The 16,715-nt window shown below is 39.1% G+C and overlaps 1 long non-coding RNA gene across 1 annotated transcript in view; it reads right to left on the bottom strand.

Moving 5' to 3' along the window:
* LOC139040967 (uncharacterized) overlaps positions 1-13,827 on the bottom strand; it is a 50,180-nt gene extending 36,353 nt beyond the window's left edge. The window contains exon 1 of the long non-coding RNA XR_011495327.1: positions 13,698-13,827. This is a non-coding gene — a long non-coding RNA (uncharacterized lncRNA). The remainder of the gene's footprint in view (positions 1-13,697) is intronic.
* Between the last annotated feature and the right edge of the window lie 2,888 nt (positions 13,828-16,715).

Raw genomic sequence — 16,715 nt, 5'->3', positions numbered from 1 at the left:
AAGAAATCAAAGAAGACACAAAGAAATGGAAAGATATTCCACGCACATGGAATGGAAGAGTTAACATAGTTAAAATGTCCATACTTCCTAAAGCAATCTACAGATTCAATGTAATCCATATCAAAGTCCCAACAACGTTTTTCACAGAAAGAAAACAAAGAACCCTGAAATTTATATGGAACAACAAATGATCCCAAATGCCTAAGGAATCCTGAGAAAAAAGAACAAAACTGCATCACATTCTCTGACTTCAAAATATACTACCAAGCTATAGTAATCAAAACAGCATGTACTAGTACAAAAACAGACACACAGATCAATGGAACAGAATTGAAAGCCCAGAAATAAATCCACACATCTATGGATAGCTAATTTTTGATAAAGGAACCAAGAACATACAATGGAGTAAAGAAAGGCTATCCAATAAATGGTGTTGAGAAAACTGGATAGCCACATGCAAAAGAATGAAATTAGAGTACTATCTTACACCATACAGAAAAATTAACTGAAAATGGTTAAAAGAATTGAATGTAAGATCAGAAACCACAAAACTCCTAGAAGAAAACATAGTCAGTATGCTTTTTTGACATTAGCCTTAGCAATATTTTTTTGAATATGTCTCCTTAAGCAAAGGAAACAATAGAAAAAATAAACAAGTGGGACTTCATCAGACTAAAGAGCTTCTGCAAGGCAAAGGAAACCATCAACAAAATGAATTCAACCTACCAAATGGGAGAAGATATTTGCAAATTATCTGTCTGAGGTGGTTAGTATACAAAATATGTGCAGACCTCACACAACTCAACAAAAAAATAACCCAATCAAAACATGGGCAGAGGACCTGAAGAGACATTTTTCAAAGAAGGTATAGAGAGGGGGCTGGCCCCATGGCCGAGTGGTTGAGTTCGCGCGCTCCGCTGCAGGCAGCCCAGTGTTTCGTTGGTTCGAATCCTGGGCGCGGACATGGCACTGCTCATCAAACCACGCTGAGGCGGCGTCCCACATACCACAACTAGAGGAACCCACAACGAGAAATATACAACTATGTACTGGGGGGCTTTGGGGAGAAAAAGGAAAAAATAAAATCTTTAAAAAAAAAAAAAAAAAGAAGGTATAGAGCTGCCAGGTAATTTAAAAGGTGTTCAACATCACTAACTATTAGGGAAATGTGAATTAAAACCACAATGAGATATCACCTCATGCCTGTCAGAAAGGCTATTATTAAAAAGACAAGAAATAACAAGTGTTGGAGAGGATGTGGGGAAAAGGGAACCTTCATACACTGCTGGTGGAAATGTAAATTGGTACAGCCACTATAGAGAACAGTGTGGAGATTCCTCAAAAAATTGAGTAGAACTACCATATGATCCAGCTATCCCGCTTCTGGGTATTTATCTGAAAACATGAAGCACTAATTCAAAAAAACGTATGTACCCCTATATATGCAATGAAATACTACTCAGCTACAAAAATGACAAAATCTTGCCATTTGTGACAATGTGGATAGACCTTGAGGGTATTGTGCTAAGTGAAATAAGTTAGACAGGGAAAAACAAATACTGTATGATTTCCCTCATATGTGGGAGATAAAAAACAACAACAAACAGACATAGATACAGAGAATAGATTGGTAGTTATAGAGGGAAAGGGGTGAGGAGGGGGGAAAGGGGTGAAGGGGCAGATGTGTATGGTGATGGATGGAAACTAGACTTTTAGGGGTGAACACAATGTGGTCTATATAGTAGTCAAAATATCCACTTGAAATTTATACAATGTTATAAACCAAGGTTACCTGAAGAAAAAAATGAAAAAACAAAATAAAAGTAAAAAATAAAACCAGTTTTTCTGCCTTTTGAACAGTGTTCTACTCCACTAAAACAAATACAGAGACAAAAACTTCCATTCACTTGATAGTTTCAGTTTCCTCCTATCTCTTCGTTCCCAGACCCTTTTACACACTAAGACTGCTTTTTATAAGACTCTAGACTCCCATATCATGTGACTTTTCAACATTTTCTGTTGTAACTGCTATTTATCTCAGCAGAAGAATAATTTTAATTGACTATTTTTCTTTTCATCTCATCATAAAATGTGAAATTCCAGCCTAAGCTATTCTTTTAAATAACAAATACTTTATTTTTATTTGAACCTAAATTACATTTCTTAAGCATGTTCCAAATTATTGTTCCAAAACACTTCAGAAATTCAAAATGCTATGTGTAGCCAAAAGGAAATACTTTTCTGTTTCCATAGGAACCCTTATATAAAAAGCAGAGGATTCAACTACCAATTCAACACCATTTACACCAACCCTCTTCTAAATAGTCTGAAAATAGCCTCTTACAATTTTAAGTGGAATGCATAACTCTCCCTAATGAATTAATTGATTGTCTTATGTACTGGCAAGAAAACAATGTATGTAAACCAGGACAATATTTCAGTCACCAGGAATAACATTAAAATAGAGCTGAATGAAAAAACAGAGAGCCAGGAGTGACGTCAGCATCATGGCAGAGTGAGGTCTCTCAGAAATCTTCCCCCTCTGATATACAATGAAAAAAGCATCCATAACTCCAACAGAGGACATCCAAAATCAACACAAAAACGTTGGAGAGATCCACACACCCATAAGACAGAGGGTGAAGAGGCTGGAGACCCCTCAGAGGAGCTGGAACCGGGTAAGAGAGATCTTCACTCCCTCCCCTAAAGATTGCCATCTGGGACTTGGGAGGATCCATGAGCCAAGGAGAAGGGGAAGGGACGCTTATTCATGGGAACTTCAAGGACTCCCTAGGGCCTTTGCTGCCTAGAGGGAAGCTCTCTACAAGGGCAAAAGCTTTCTGTGACGGGGGTTGGGGGGTGACTTCATCAAGCCAACACCCCAGGAGAGCAGAGGGAGAGAACACAAAAGCACAGAGGAGGAAATGCCCCTCCCCCCACCCACTCAGCAAGGCTCCAGCCCACGGGATTTCTGCTGAAGGCAGAGGGCTCAGAACACAGGGCTCTTGACCCCCACCCAGGGGTGATAGGTGGGAACTGTGACTTAATAATGCCAGGATGCAAAAAAACAGAGCCTCTAGCAATGTCAAACACTACATTAGATCTCCAGGCCAGAAAGAAAGCGACAAGTGCCCAGAAGTCAGTCCTGAGGATGCAGAAATACGTAATCTTAAATGATAAAGAATTCAAAACAGCTATCATCAAAAAACTCAAGGAAGCAAAAGAGAATGTAGAGAAACAATTCAACGAGTTCAAGAGCTACTTCACAAAAGAGATTGAAACTATAAAGAAGAATCAGGCAGAAATATTAGAGATGAAAGACACAGTGGAAGAAATAAAACAAAATGTGGATTCCCTGAATGCTCGAGAAGATACCATAGAGGAGCATGTCAGCATAATCAAAGATAGACATGTTGAAATGCTCCAGATAGAGGAGAGAGAACTGAGACTGAAAAGAAACAAAGAAAGTCTCCGAGAAATATCCGACTCAATTAGGAAATGCAACATAAGAATTACAGGCATTCCAGGGGCCAACCCAGTGGCACAGCAGCTAAGTGGGCATGTTCTGCTTCAGCAGCCCAGAGTTTGCTGGTTCAGATGCAAGGTGTGGACATGGCACTGCTTGGCAAGCCATGCTGTGGCAGGCATCCCACATACAAAGTAGAGGAAGATGGGCACAGATGTTAGCTCAGGGCCTGTCTTCCTGAGCAAAAAGAGGAGGATTGGTGGCAGATATTACCTCAGTGCTAATCTTCCTCAAAAAAAAAAAAAAAGAATTATAGGTATTCCAGAGGGAGAAGAGAAGGAGAACGGAGTAGAAAGCTTATTCAAAGAAATAACAGCAGAGAACTTCCCAAACCTGGGGAAGGAAATCAACGTGGAAGAGGCTGCCAGATCTCCTAAATATCTCAGTGTAAAAAGACCTACTGCAAGGCATATAGTAGTAAAACTGGCAAAAATGAACGACAAAGAAAGAATGCTAAGGGCAGCAAGGCAGAAGAAAATAACCTACAAAGGAACCTAAATCAGGCTTTCAGCAGATTTCTCTGCATAAACCTTGCAGGCTAGAAGAGGCTGGAATGACATATTCAATCATTGAAGGACAAAAATTTTCAGCCAAGAATACTCTATCCAGCAAAAATATCCTTCAGATTTGATGGAGAAATAAAAACTCTCCCAGACAAACATAAGCTAAGGGAGTTCGTAGCCACAAGAACCCCCCACCCCAAGAAATCTTCAAGAAGGCCCTCATACATGAAAAAAAGGGAGAAAGGGGTTAAAAAGGACAGAGTAAGGAATTAAATAGGTAGAGAGAATCAGAGCAGGATAGAAAATAATCAAGTATAGCATTAAAGACAAAGGGGAGGAAAACACCAAAAACCAAAGATAATCCTGTCTTTTTAACCACAAACTCATAACACAAGATGGAATAAGATGTGAGAAAAACAACTTAGGAGGGGAAGAGGAAAGGGACTGAATTGGTTTAGTCTAAGGAAATTAGAGACCATCAGAAAAGGAACTATCTTATCCATGAGATCTTGAATACAAACTTCAGGGGAACCACTAACCAAAAAAGCAGAACAGAGACACAAATAATAAATAAGAAGAAAACAAAGAAATACAACATAAAAAAATACATAATTCGATTGGTAGACCAAAATACACAGGACGAGAAACACAGGAAATGCAACAGAACTGGAAAACGAATGACAAAATGGCAGCATTAAGCCCTCATGTATTGATAATCACCCTAAACGTAAAAGATTGAATTCTCCAAAAAAAAAAAAAAAAAAGACACACAGTTGCAAGATGGATTAAAGAACAAAACCCAATGATCTGCTGCCTCCAGGAAAAACAGTACCTAGGAATAAATTTAACTAAGGAGGCAAAGGACTTATACAATGAAAACTATAAGACATTATTGAAAGAAATAGTTGATGACATAAAGAGATGGAAAGAGATTCCAAGCACATGGATTGGAAGAATAAACATAGTTAAAGTGTCCATACTACCCAAAGCAATCTAGATTCAATGCAATCCCAATCAGAATCCCAATGACATTCTTCATGGAAATAGAGCAAAGAATCCTAAAATCCTTATGGTGCAACCAAAGACCCTAAATTGCTAAAGCAATCCTGAGAAAAAAGAACAAAGCTGGAGGCATCACAATCCCTGACTTCAAAATGTGCTACAAAGCCATAGTGATCAAAACTTCATGGTACTGGTACAAAAACAGGCACACAGATCAGTGGAACAGAACTGAAAGCCCAGAAATAAAACCACACATCTATGGACAGCTAATCTTCAACAAAGGTTCCAAGAACATACAATGGAGAAAAGACAGTCTCTTCAATAAATAATGGTGGGGAAACTGGACAGCCACATGCAAAAGAGTGAAAGTAGATCATTATCTCAAGCCATACACAAAAATAAACTCAAAATGGATCAAAAACTTGAAGATAAGTCCTGAAACCATAAAACTCCTGGAAGATAATACATGTAGTACACTCTTTGACACCGAACTAAAACGGATCATTTCGAATACCATGTCTTCTCAGACAAGGGAAACAAAATAAAAATAAACAAGTGGGAATTCATCAGACTAAAGAGCTTCTGGAAGGCAAAAGAAGCTAGGATCAAAACCAAAAGACAACCCACCAACTGGGAGAAAATTTTTGCAAATCATATATCTGATAAGGGGTTAATCTCCATAATATATAAGAAACTCACACAACTAAACAACAAAAAAACCAACAGCCCAGTCAAAAAATGTCCAGAGGATATGAACAGACATTTTTCCAAAGAAGATATACAGGTGGCCGATGAACACATGAAAAGATGTTCAACATCACTAATTGTCAGGGAAATGCAAAGCAAAACTACACTATAATACAATCTTATGCCTGTTAAAATGGCTATAATCACTAAAGACTATAAGACTAAAAATAAGAAATGTTGGAGAGGGTGTGGAGAAAAGGGAACCCTCATACACTGCTGGTAGGAATGCAAACTGGTGCAGCCACTATGGAAAACAGTATGGAGATTCCTCAAAAAACTAAAAATAGAACTACCATATGACCCAGCTATCCCACTACTGGGTATCTACCCAAACAACTTGAAATCAACAATCCAAAGTAACATACGCACCCCTATGTTCATTGCTGCACTATTCACAATAGTCAAGACATGGAAACAATCCAAATGCCCATTGACCAATGATAGGATAAAGAAGATGTGGTATATATATACAATGGAATACTACTCAGCCATAAAAAAGACAAATTCATCCCATTTGCAATAACATGGAAGGACCTGGAGGGAATTATGCTAAGCGAAATAAGCCAGACTGAGAAAGACAAACACCAGATGATTTCACTCATATGTGGAATATAAACAAACACACGGACAAAGAAAACAGTTCAGTGGTTACCAGGGCAAGTGGGGCGAGGGGTGGGCACAGGGGGTGAATGGGAGCACCTCTGTGGTGACAGTCAAGAAATAATGTACAACTGAAATTTCACAATGATGTAAACTATTATGAACTCAAATTAAGAAAAACAAAAAAAGACCAGAGAGCCAACACAGAAGAAAAACAAAGGAAATAGGACAATATGAAGTCTAAGATTTGTGTCAGAGTTTAATATCCATATAGAAGAAAAAAAGTGAATACAGGGGCCAAAAATCATCTAAGTAAATTTGACTAAAGCATGAGGACATAAAAGAAACAAGAAAGAGATACCAGACACAAAAATAATTTTTAGTAAGATTTTTATTTTCCCTTTGATACAAACCCTGATTCTCCACTGGATGTCTTTCTAATTTTGTCATTTCCATGTAGGAATAAGAAATCAAATGAGGAGAAAAAAAACAGTGCCCAAAAAAACTTCTCCTTAAGCCAAATTTTAGGGCAGAAATCTAGAGGATCTGGGAATTGAGGGGAGGAATGCATAACTGGAATGATAGCTGGGTTAAAACAGGCCTAGTCAGCCTTTTTGACCATCTCCAGTAATGACTGCTATCCGTCACGCTGGCCCTGTGCAGTCTGCAGCCCTGCTGGGTGGCCATCTGAGTATTGAACTAATGACCCTCCACGATTCTTAAATACTGGAGTAGATCAACTGCATTTTAACACTTGCACAGCTGGTTATTGGGTTAAATGTGGGCTATTCTCCAAGTCCTCATTTGATTTCGGAACGGGTGTGGTCACTTAAAGCCCTGAGATGTGCTGCCGGGAGCATGTGCATGAACCCAGCCTCTGCTCGGCGAAGCGCGCCCACTGGAGCCTGCTGTCTGGGGACACGTGCGGACCCCGCGGGGACCCCGGCCACACTGCCACAGCCCTGCATGGCCTCTCTGATAATGGTTCTTCCTAAACAAGGAAGCTATTAAGATTAGCAAAAGAAATCAAAAGCTAAAAAAAAAATTGGCCAAGTGGCAACCAAATGATTTATGATCCAATACTCTTTGAATGCAGCGTGCATTTTGGTACTGTTAAAACACAGCTCCCTCAAAGAACTGGGTCATGAAATACCAGAAAAATTGCCCAAAGATTCTAAAATAATTTTGTAGCCCGGATTATGAGATTTGTTACTAATAAATGTTTATTTATGGCATTTTAAGATTATCAGAGAGCTTTTAAGTCTTTTCATTTTAAAACTGTACATTCTTTATTCCTATTACATGGGGATTTTTTTTTCTACCATCCCATATTATGAGGAAAACAAAAGCAGTCTGCTCTCTCCCCTCAGAAAGGAAAAGAGGTGACATTACTGAATCCATTTGATCCCAGCCGCCCTTGCTGCCACTCCCACGGGAGGTCTGGGCGCCTGGTCCAGGCCCAGAGTCTGTCCCCTCAAGCAATGGTTACCAGTCTGCGTCCTCACTGAACTGGCTTATGCTATAACAGATTAAACTACTGTCACAAAATATAAAATCCACAATGTGTTATAACTAAATTACAACAATACAGGGAGACTTTTGCAGTTAGGGAAAAGTGGGTATAGTTTTAAGAGTAGTCAGGGAAACTTGAAGGAGAGAAAAGAAGAAAAAGTTATTGGTTTATAATATACATACTCTATTCTCTGGAGTTAAAAAAAAATCATGGGTTGGTTAATAGCGTTCAAGTCAGCAGAACTGGTGACCACGATCAAATGTTTGAAAACATCTCGTGAGTAGACCTGGGTCGGGGAGCTGCCAATGAGGATGGAAGTAAAGAACAATCTGGAAAAACAGCCTGGAAAGCTTTCCCTCCAACAAAAGGAATGGCTAGTGACGACAGAAAAAACGGCACACAACCAAATGGTGGCTTTCCCTTTCCTCCTGTCTGTACATTCACAGATCTCATCACCTCTGCCCCACTTCCAAATGTCTGCTCCATCCAGACCAAGGCTCCAAAGCGGGCTTTCTTTTCTTTAGCTTGGCATTTGCTTCACTGCTCTGTGGCTCCCTTCTGTCTCTGTGGGATGCAACATCTCCCTGTCAAGAGGACAGGTAGGTTGGTCTCCAGGGCACAAGGCCTTCTCCATCTCTGAATTAGCAAGGCTCATTAGCTCTCTCTCCTGACTTCCTTTGTCTTTTTCAATTGTCAACTCTCTAAGCTGACTCTTTCAAATATTGAATCTAGTCAAAATTTTGACTTTAGAACTTAGATAAACTAAAGAATTGACGTAAACTCAGGACCTATGTTCACCATGACTTGGTGTTTTCTGCTTCTGATGGCTATGAAAAACTGGATAAAGTCGCTATGAAATACATTCATTATTGCTATCACTTGGTTAGTTTAATCCTAACAGATACCCTAAAAATGTCTGGCCCCATGGAGTCGAGCTTGAATAGGCAAAAATGGCTGTTGGGTTTGCATCCAAGTTATGGCCTCCATGTACAGCAGCATACTGCATAGTAACGAGGCCCACTCTGGGCAGCATCTCTGTCCCACCGTTTAGCACCTGTCAGGGAACTAGGCAAGGTGCATAATCTCCCCGAGATTCAATTTTATCATCCCAACATGGAGAAAATAGTACTCACCTCATGGTGTTGCTGGAGATCTGGGTTTGTTTTTTTTTTAAAGATTGGCACCTGGGCTAACAACTGCTGCCAATCTTTTTTTTTTTTTTTTCCTGCTTTTATCTCTCCCCCCACCCCCCTTATACAGTTGTATATCTTAGTTGCACGTCATTCTAGTTGTGGGATGTGGGATGCCACCTTAACGTGGCCTGACGAGCAGTGCCATGTCCGCGCCCAGGATCCAAACCCTGGGCCACCACAGCGGAGCGCGCGAGCTTAACCACTCGGCCACTGAGCCGGCCCGGCATCTGGGGTTTTAACGTGTGCAAAGTCCTTAGCACGGTGCCAGGCACAAAGAACCGCTCTTTTCAAATAGGTCAGCTCATATTGTTTTCCCAGGAACTGCTTCTGAACAATTTTATGACTTCCCTCCATTTTAGGCAGACTCATTTGACTTGTACCCAATTGTAAATACTTTGCTGTGAATAGTTCTACCTCTCCTTTGTTGTTATTTCTTGTCAAGTGCATTATGTGCACACAATTTACTCCAAATAAAAGCAGAAACAATTTCTTGGTTTTTGCTTTTCTCTCCTGGGCAGCAATTATAATTTGCTTGGAACATAGTTTATTATAAGTCATCAAATACATTTCCCTATAGTGTCATTGCATACCACCTATCTAAATATTTTTTCTGCTGTTTTATTTGTTTATTCTTCACAGTAAAAATAATGAAAGCCATATGACAAAAAACATAACTTACTTATCAAAGTTCTTATAAAAGGCATGTACATATTTCATACATTGACCTTCTATTTACAATGATGATTTCAAATACCATAGAGGTTTTAAACTAATTATCTGTCTTCCAAGAATCCTTAGTTTGGAGTTATACACAGGAGAGATGTACATTATGCATAGACTACACTTGAAAAAGAAAAGGCTTAGTTATGTGTCCAGACACCATGGAATCACTTTTTTTCAATCATTAAATCAACAAACATGTATAGAACACTTAGATGTGCCAATACTCTGCTAGGCACTGTGGATGTGATAGTGAAAAAAATGCCTTGCCCGCACAGTGCTTAAACTGTAGTGTAGGAGATAGAAAGTAAGCAAATAACTAACAGATATGGCATGTTAGATGGTAATCAGTGCTAAGGAGAAAAAGATAAAGCAGAGAGGGAGCATATGAAGTGTGGAGATGGGAGGCTGAAATTTTAAATGTTGACTAAAGTGGCTCACTATTAAGGTGAATTTTGATGAAAAACCTGAAAGCACAAAGGAGCTAACTCTACAGATATCTGAGGGAACAGCATTTCAGGGGGAGGCGCAGCGGGTGCCGAGGCCCTGAGTCTGGAGTGTGCTCAGCCGTCTGAGGAAGAGCAAGGAGGACACAGCTGGCACGGAGAGAATGAAAGGAAGAAGAGTAGTAAAAATGGCAGAGAAGTAGTGGGAGTATCAGCATGTGGGGTCTTGCCTTTGTATATTCTTTGAATCAGTAATAAATATTGTCTAGAAAATAATTGTGAGTTTTATTATCCTACAAAATATGTACCCCAGATTAAGATACGCTAAATAGAATATTTCAAAGAAGGGAATAGTCTTTTGGCTTGCCATACCAAACTCTTTATTTGCATGTATATTACCTATAATGAGTTTTATATACATGATCCTTGATTTAATCTGACTAAAGAAATATATTAGAGAAAATATAGCCAGTGAATCTTTTTTTCTCACCTTCTAAGATAAATCACAGTTAATCATTCAATAATTTACCTTTAATTTAAAATATGGTCGCATTCAAGAGAACCTATAAAAAAAAAGACTTGCTCCAAACAATGGGTTAGAAGCTCTACCCAGAAAAAAAGTTTGTTCCCCACTGTTAAGGAGTGCAAATCCATAATGCTCAGTGAGGAAAATTCCTTCTGAAACCCCTTGAATTCCCTGTAGGTAAAAATCATTTACAGCAGAGCATTGACAGGTCTACAAAATGAGCTAATTCCCTTATAATTTTAAGACAAAAAATGCTCAAGCTGAGACATGAGAACTTTTAACAAAGAAAAGATTTAAGTACTCAACCTGTGTTAATGAATGGAGCATTAAGAAGGATCAAATTCAGCTGACATCAGTGGGCAAAGTGCAGAGCCTGATGCTGGACACAGAGGGGAGATGATATTGCCATCTAACGGAGAAGACAGACAGTCCTAAAACATCACACGGAATTTTAGAACCGAAATGAAGCCAACGGTTTTCACAAGCATTTTTATAACTTTCAGTATAAATTTTTTGAGACAAAGTAGAAATCTTTAAGGTACATGAAACATGAACAGCTTCTTTACCTAAGCAATATTATATTCATACATTATTTCATACATTGACCTTCTATTTACAATGATGATTTCAAATACCATAGAGGTTTTAAACTAATTATCTGTCTTCCAAGAATCCTTAGTTTGGAGTTATACACAGGAGAGATGTACATTATGCATAGACTACACTTGAAAAAGAAAAGGCTTAGTTATGTGTCCAGACACCATGGAATCACTTTTTTTCAATCATTAAATCAACAAACATGTATAGAACACTTAGATGTGCCAATACTCTGCTAGGCACTGTGGATGTGATAGTGAAAAAAATGCCTTGCCCGCACAGTGCTTAAACTGTAGTGTAGGAGATAGAAAGTAAGCAAATAACTAACAGATATGGCATGTTAGATGGTAATCAGTGCTAAGGAGAAAAAGATAAAGCAGAGAGGGAGCATATGAAGTGTGGAGATGGGAGGCTGAAATTTTAAATGTTGACTAAAGTGGCTCACTATTAAGGTGAATTTTGATGAAAAACCTGAAAGCACAAAGGAGCTAACTCTACAGATATCTGAGGGAACAGCATTTCAGGGGGAGGCGCAGCGGGTGCCGAGGCCCTGAGTCTGGAGTGTGCTCAGCCGTCTGAGGAAGAGCAAGGAGGACACAGCTGGCACGGAGAGAATGAAAGGAAGAAGAGTAGTAAAAATGGCAGAGAAGTAGTGGGAGTATCAGCATGTGGGGTCTTGCCTTTGTATATTCTTTGAATCAGTAATAAATATTGTCTAGAAAATAATTGTGAGTTTTATTATCCTACAAAATATGTACCCCAGATTAAGATACGCTAAATAGAATATTTCAAAGAAGGGAATAGTCTTTTGGCTTGCCATACCAAACTCTTTATTTGCATGTATATTACCTATAATGAGTTTTATATACATGATCCTTGATTTAATCTGACTAAAGAAATATATTAGAGAAAATATAGCCAGTGAATCTTTTTTTCTCACCTTCTAAGATAAATCACAGTTAATCATTCAATAATTTACCTTTAATTTAAAATATGGTCGCATTCAAGAGAACCTATAAAAAAAAAGACTTGCTCCAAACAATGGGTTAGAAGCTCTACCCAGAAAAAAAGTTTGTTCCCCACTGTTAAGGAGTGCAAATCCATAATGCTCAGTGAGGAAAATTCCTTCTGAAACCCCTTGAATTCCCTGTAGGTAAAAATCATTTACAGCAGAGCATTGACAGGTCTACAAAATGAGCTAATTCCCTTATAATTTTAAGACAAAAAATGCTCAAGCTGAGACATGAGAACTTTTAACAAAGAAAAGATTTAAGTACTCAACCTGTGTTAATGAATGGAGCATTAAGAAGGATCAAATTCAGCTGACATCAGTGGGCAAAGTGCAGAGCCTGATGCTGGACACAGAGGGGAGATGATATTGCCATCTAACGGAGAAGACAGACAGTCCTAAAACATCACACGGAATTTTAGAACCGAAATGAAGCCAACGGTTTTCACAAGCATTTTTATAACTTTCAGTATAAATTTTTTGAGACAAAGTAGAAATCTTTAAGGTACATGAAACATGAACAGCTTCTTTACCTAAGCAATATTATATTTATTTACCAGTAAGGAGAAAGCATGTTATCTTTGATTATTTTGAATTGTTTAGCCATTTCTCTATTTTGTAGCCATTATGGAGTTTACTTATAAGGTTCGCATATCTCATTGTTTTGCATCTCAAAAAATTAATGTCTATCGGTAGAAATTATTTTGATTTGTGAATGACAATACTGACCTCTGAAAAAGAACAGTGTATAAGAATAGGTTTGGAATTTTCTTTCTCTGCCTAAGAAGGGAAACTTTTCAAAGGTGGAAGTAGGACACAACTTGGTTTCTATAATTCTAATTCTTCCATTTCATGTGGATAGTAGAACTGATCAAAATACAAAAGATACCTTGACGCCCATCACCTCTAATATTACTTCCTTCTTCCTAGCAGCACCTATCAGGATTAATATCTACCTGAGCTATTGAACCCGAATCAGTTTAAGGGCTCCTGTAGCCAAGCCTAATGGAAGTTGATCAGTCTATTCGAGGGTGGCAAACAGTCTGGAGATAGTCTGGCCCGAACATGCAGCCCCTGCCCTGTGCTTCAAGGTCCAAGAGCCTCCTACTCACCGCCTTTACACAGCAGCTGGCTCACCCATCTCCCAGCACAACCAGCAACATCGGACCGATGTTTTCTCTAGGTCCCAAGGTCCCAGAGTTTCTTACCAGAGTTCAAGAGTGGGTGGGAGGGAGAAAGGAAGATGAACAGAAGGACAGCATCCATAGTCCTGGGCAGAACCCCAGACTGGGGTTTCGCTTTCTGCCAATCTTACCTTCACCTGAGTGGCTAAGCATTCGAATACCTTGAGTGAGACTCTCCTTGAATAGTTACGTGTATCAAAATCAGGTTTAATTTGGGCACATTTCTGTTTGAACGTCACTGTTTATGGCCAGCAATTCCTGTTAGCTGAGGTCCTCTAGGCTTTGTCTGTCCTGCTCATATCTTTCCCATTTGCTCATTTCCTTCCTGCTCTGCCACACACAATACAGAGGAGGTTCCTGATGTATTACATAATTATGCTTCAGACATTGATGGTGGTTATGAAATAATCCTTCCCCCAAAGTCCTAACTTCTCTCAACAGTGAGGATACTAGCATTGCTCACCTACTTAAGTTCTTATCCACTTTGATGAGGCTCTCTGTGTATTCATCCTAAGCAATTTAGAAAAGTGAAAATAAAGTTATATTTCACTTGTACTTGCCTGCAAACTTCTGAAATTAGCATACAATGTCAATCACATGGGCAATCCAGGAGTACAGCTCGATCTATGTACCAGCCTCAAAAAGTAGCCTCAAATTTATGACTTTATTAATTTTTGACAGGTATATAGTCTCACCATGCTTAATATCAAGTTTGATATTTGATACAAATTTGGCATTTGATACAAAGTAAATTATGATTTAATTAGTATGTTGCCCTAGTAAAGCTAGAGAGGAATATTTTTTATAATTTATCAAATTATGCCACACTTATTAGGTATTATAACTCGTTTTCAAGTGTCTTTACTCATCACCGCCACCAACAAAAGCATGACTAGAGGCCACAGGCGCTTTTGCGGAGGCGCATCTGCACCGCGGAGTGTGAGCTTCCCTAGAGTCGCCTCACGCCCAAACTTAATCCGTTTGGGTTTTTTCTCCTCTGACATCTAATGAGTTATCAAAAAGTCACTTCCTAGTAAATTAACCTTAAAGTCTGATAAATATTGTCCTTATCTATCTGTACATGTCTATAGTATATATACATATCTCTATATATAGATAGATAAACACACACACATTGTAGATGTTTTATTGGCAAATTCTGTCATTTTTTACACACACACTCTACCTGGTAACCTCTATGTACAAACTTCCTCTCCCTACCAGTGGCACAGCTAATCCTCTCTTCTTTGCAGCGTGACTCATTTCACACTCTTAAAACGGTTTTCCATAACATTTCTGATTAAAACCAAACCTTTTTTCTCATATCTCATTTGAATTCACACTGACCTCTCTCTAGCTGTCAAAGCCTAACTCTCCTTCTCCGTTCTCTTCTCTGTAAGGGCTCCACAGCAGCCCACAGCATCAGCCTTCCCAGTCTTCCACAGCTGGTAAAACAAAGCCGCACGTTCCTCTCCCGCACTGCAGCATCACGTCCCATGATTCCCCTTCTACCTTTTCCCCAGATTTTGTGCTAACTCTGGCCTTTTGCACACATTATCGATTTCAAGCGCTTCTCTGTTTTTCAATAGCGCTAAGGCTTGCACATTTCATGTGGGTCAACTCATTTACTCTTCACAACCACTCTAGGAGGTAAGTACATGATTAGTCCCATTTTACGGGGAGGAAAACGAAGCACACAGGTTAATTGCCACATGTCTCTTGCACGTGATGAAGCAGAAGAGCTGGGGTCTGAGCAGAGTGTTAGGGCTCCAGAGTTCCTGCTCTCAGCCAGCACACTAATCTGCTCCTTTGTGTTCAGTATTTGTCCCTTTTTTTTTTTTTAAGATTTTATTTTTTCCTTTTGCTCCCCAAAGCCCCCCTGATACATAGTTGTGTAATCTTCATTGTGGGTCTTTCTAGTTGTGGCATGTGGGACGCTGCCTCAGCGTGGTCTGACGAGCAGTGCCATGTCCACGCCCAGGATTCGAACTAACGAAACACTGGGCCGCCTGCAGCGGAGCGCGCGAACTTAACCACTCGGCCACGGGGCCAGCCCCTCAGTATTTGTCCTTTTATTCATGTTTTTAAAGGCTATGCATCTGTGTTATCTGTCCTAGTATACTAGAAACTCTATTCTTATAATGCCAGTTCAACTCAAACTATATTTGAATTTGTTACCTTTTATTAATCATTTGGAGCTGATGCTTTCAGGGACTAACTTGGACAGGGCTGTACAAATGCTAATACCCAAGGAAGAAAGACAAGGAAGAGATGGGAAAAATATGATGAAGCTGTATAAATAATATATTTGCTGAGATTTTTCTTTAAGAAATTCATCATCTCCTTTTAAAGTTGTATACTGCCTCAAACCATTGCTGAGAGGTTATATTAGTATTCTAGTCCCTTCAAATGGATTACTTGCTTTCTCAAAGGTACTTGTGGTTTTTTGGGTTTTTTTGAAACAAAAATCTACTTCAAATTTTTTGTGTTGCTGTTTACAGTGTACTTTTAAGTACACTATTTCATTTAACTATATCAGCAATGACCTCTTCCTCATTCCTGACATGGAGTAAAAGTGACATAAATATGAGAAGTAATTTCTTACAAAAATTTTTATTTTTAGCAAGCAAAAGCAGGTCTTCATGATATCCAGACATCTTCCCTTTCCTAAGAACTAACTATCCATCTTAACCAGTCAGGTTTACGCTACCATTGCAGGAGCATCATTTTTTGTGTCAGATTCTACTAAAGAGCAATTGCAACAGAGAAATGAGACAGGCTGCGAGACGGTTCGTCCCGGCACGGCGGGAGCCCCGGGCAACCCTCTCCAGCACCCTCGAGCTTCACAGGGAAGGCTGCGCAGGGTTCCACTGCCACAGACTCAGAACTCGACTCTCCCTCTCCTCTCACACACACAGAATAATAAACATAAAAGTCAGTTTATTAATGTATTAATGTATAAAGTTCTTTTCTTTGATGACTTTATTTATAGAGTAACTGCTAATAGGAAATAAACAGGTGGTCTCTTAAATGGTATTATTTATTTCTATTTCAGAAAAAATGTGTTAGGTTCAATAGAATGATTGCAACTAAATTAATTACGAGTGAATTTACTTTGTCTATATGGGATCTCCTTGGATTCCTATTAT

The sequence above is a fragment of the Equus asinus genome, chromosome 18 (assembly GCF_041296235.1).
Source record: "Equus asinus isolate D_3611 breed Donkey chromosome 18, EquAss-T2T_v2, whole genome shotgun sequence".
Classification (NCBI taxonomy): Eukaryota; Metazoa; Chordata; class Mammalia; order Perissodactyla; family Equidae; genus Equus; species Equus asinus.
The sequence above is the reverse complement of the archived record's forward strand: the minus strand, read 5'-3'. Positions and strand labels throughout refer to the sequence as shown.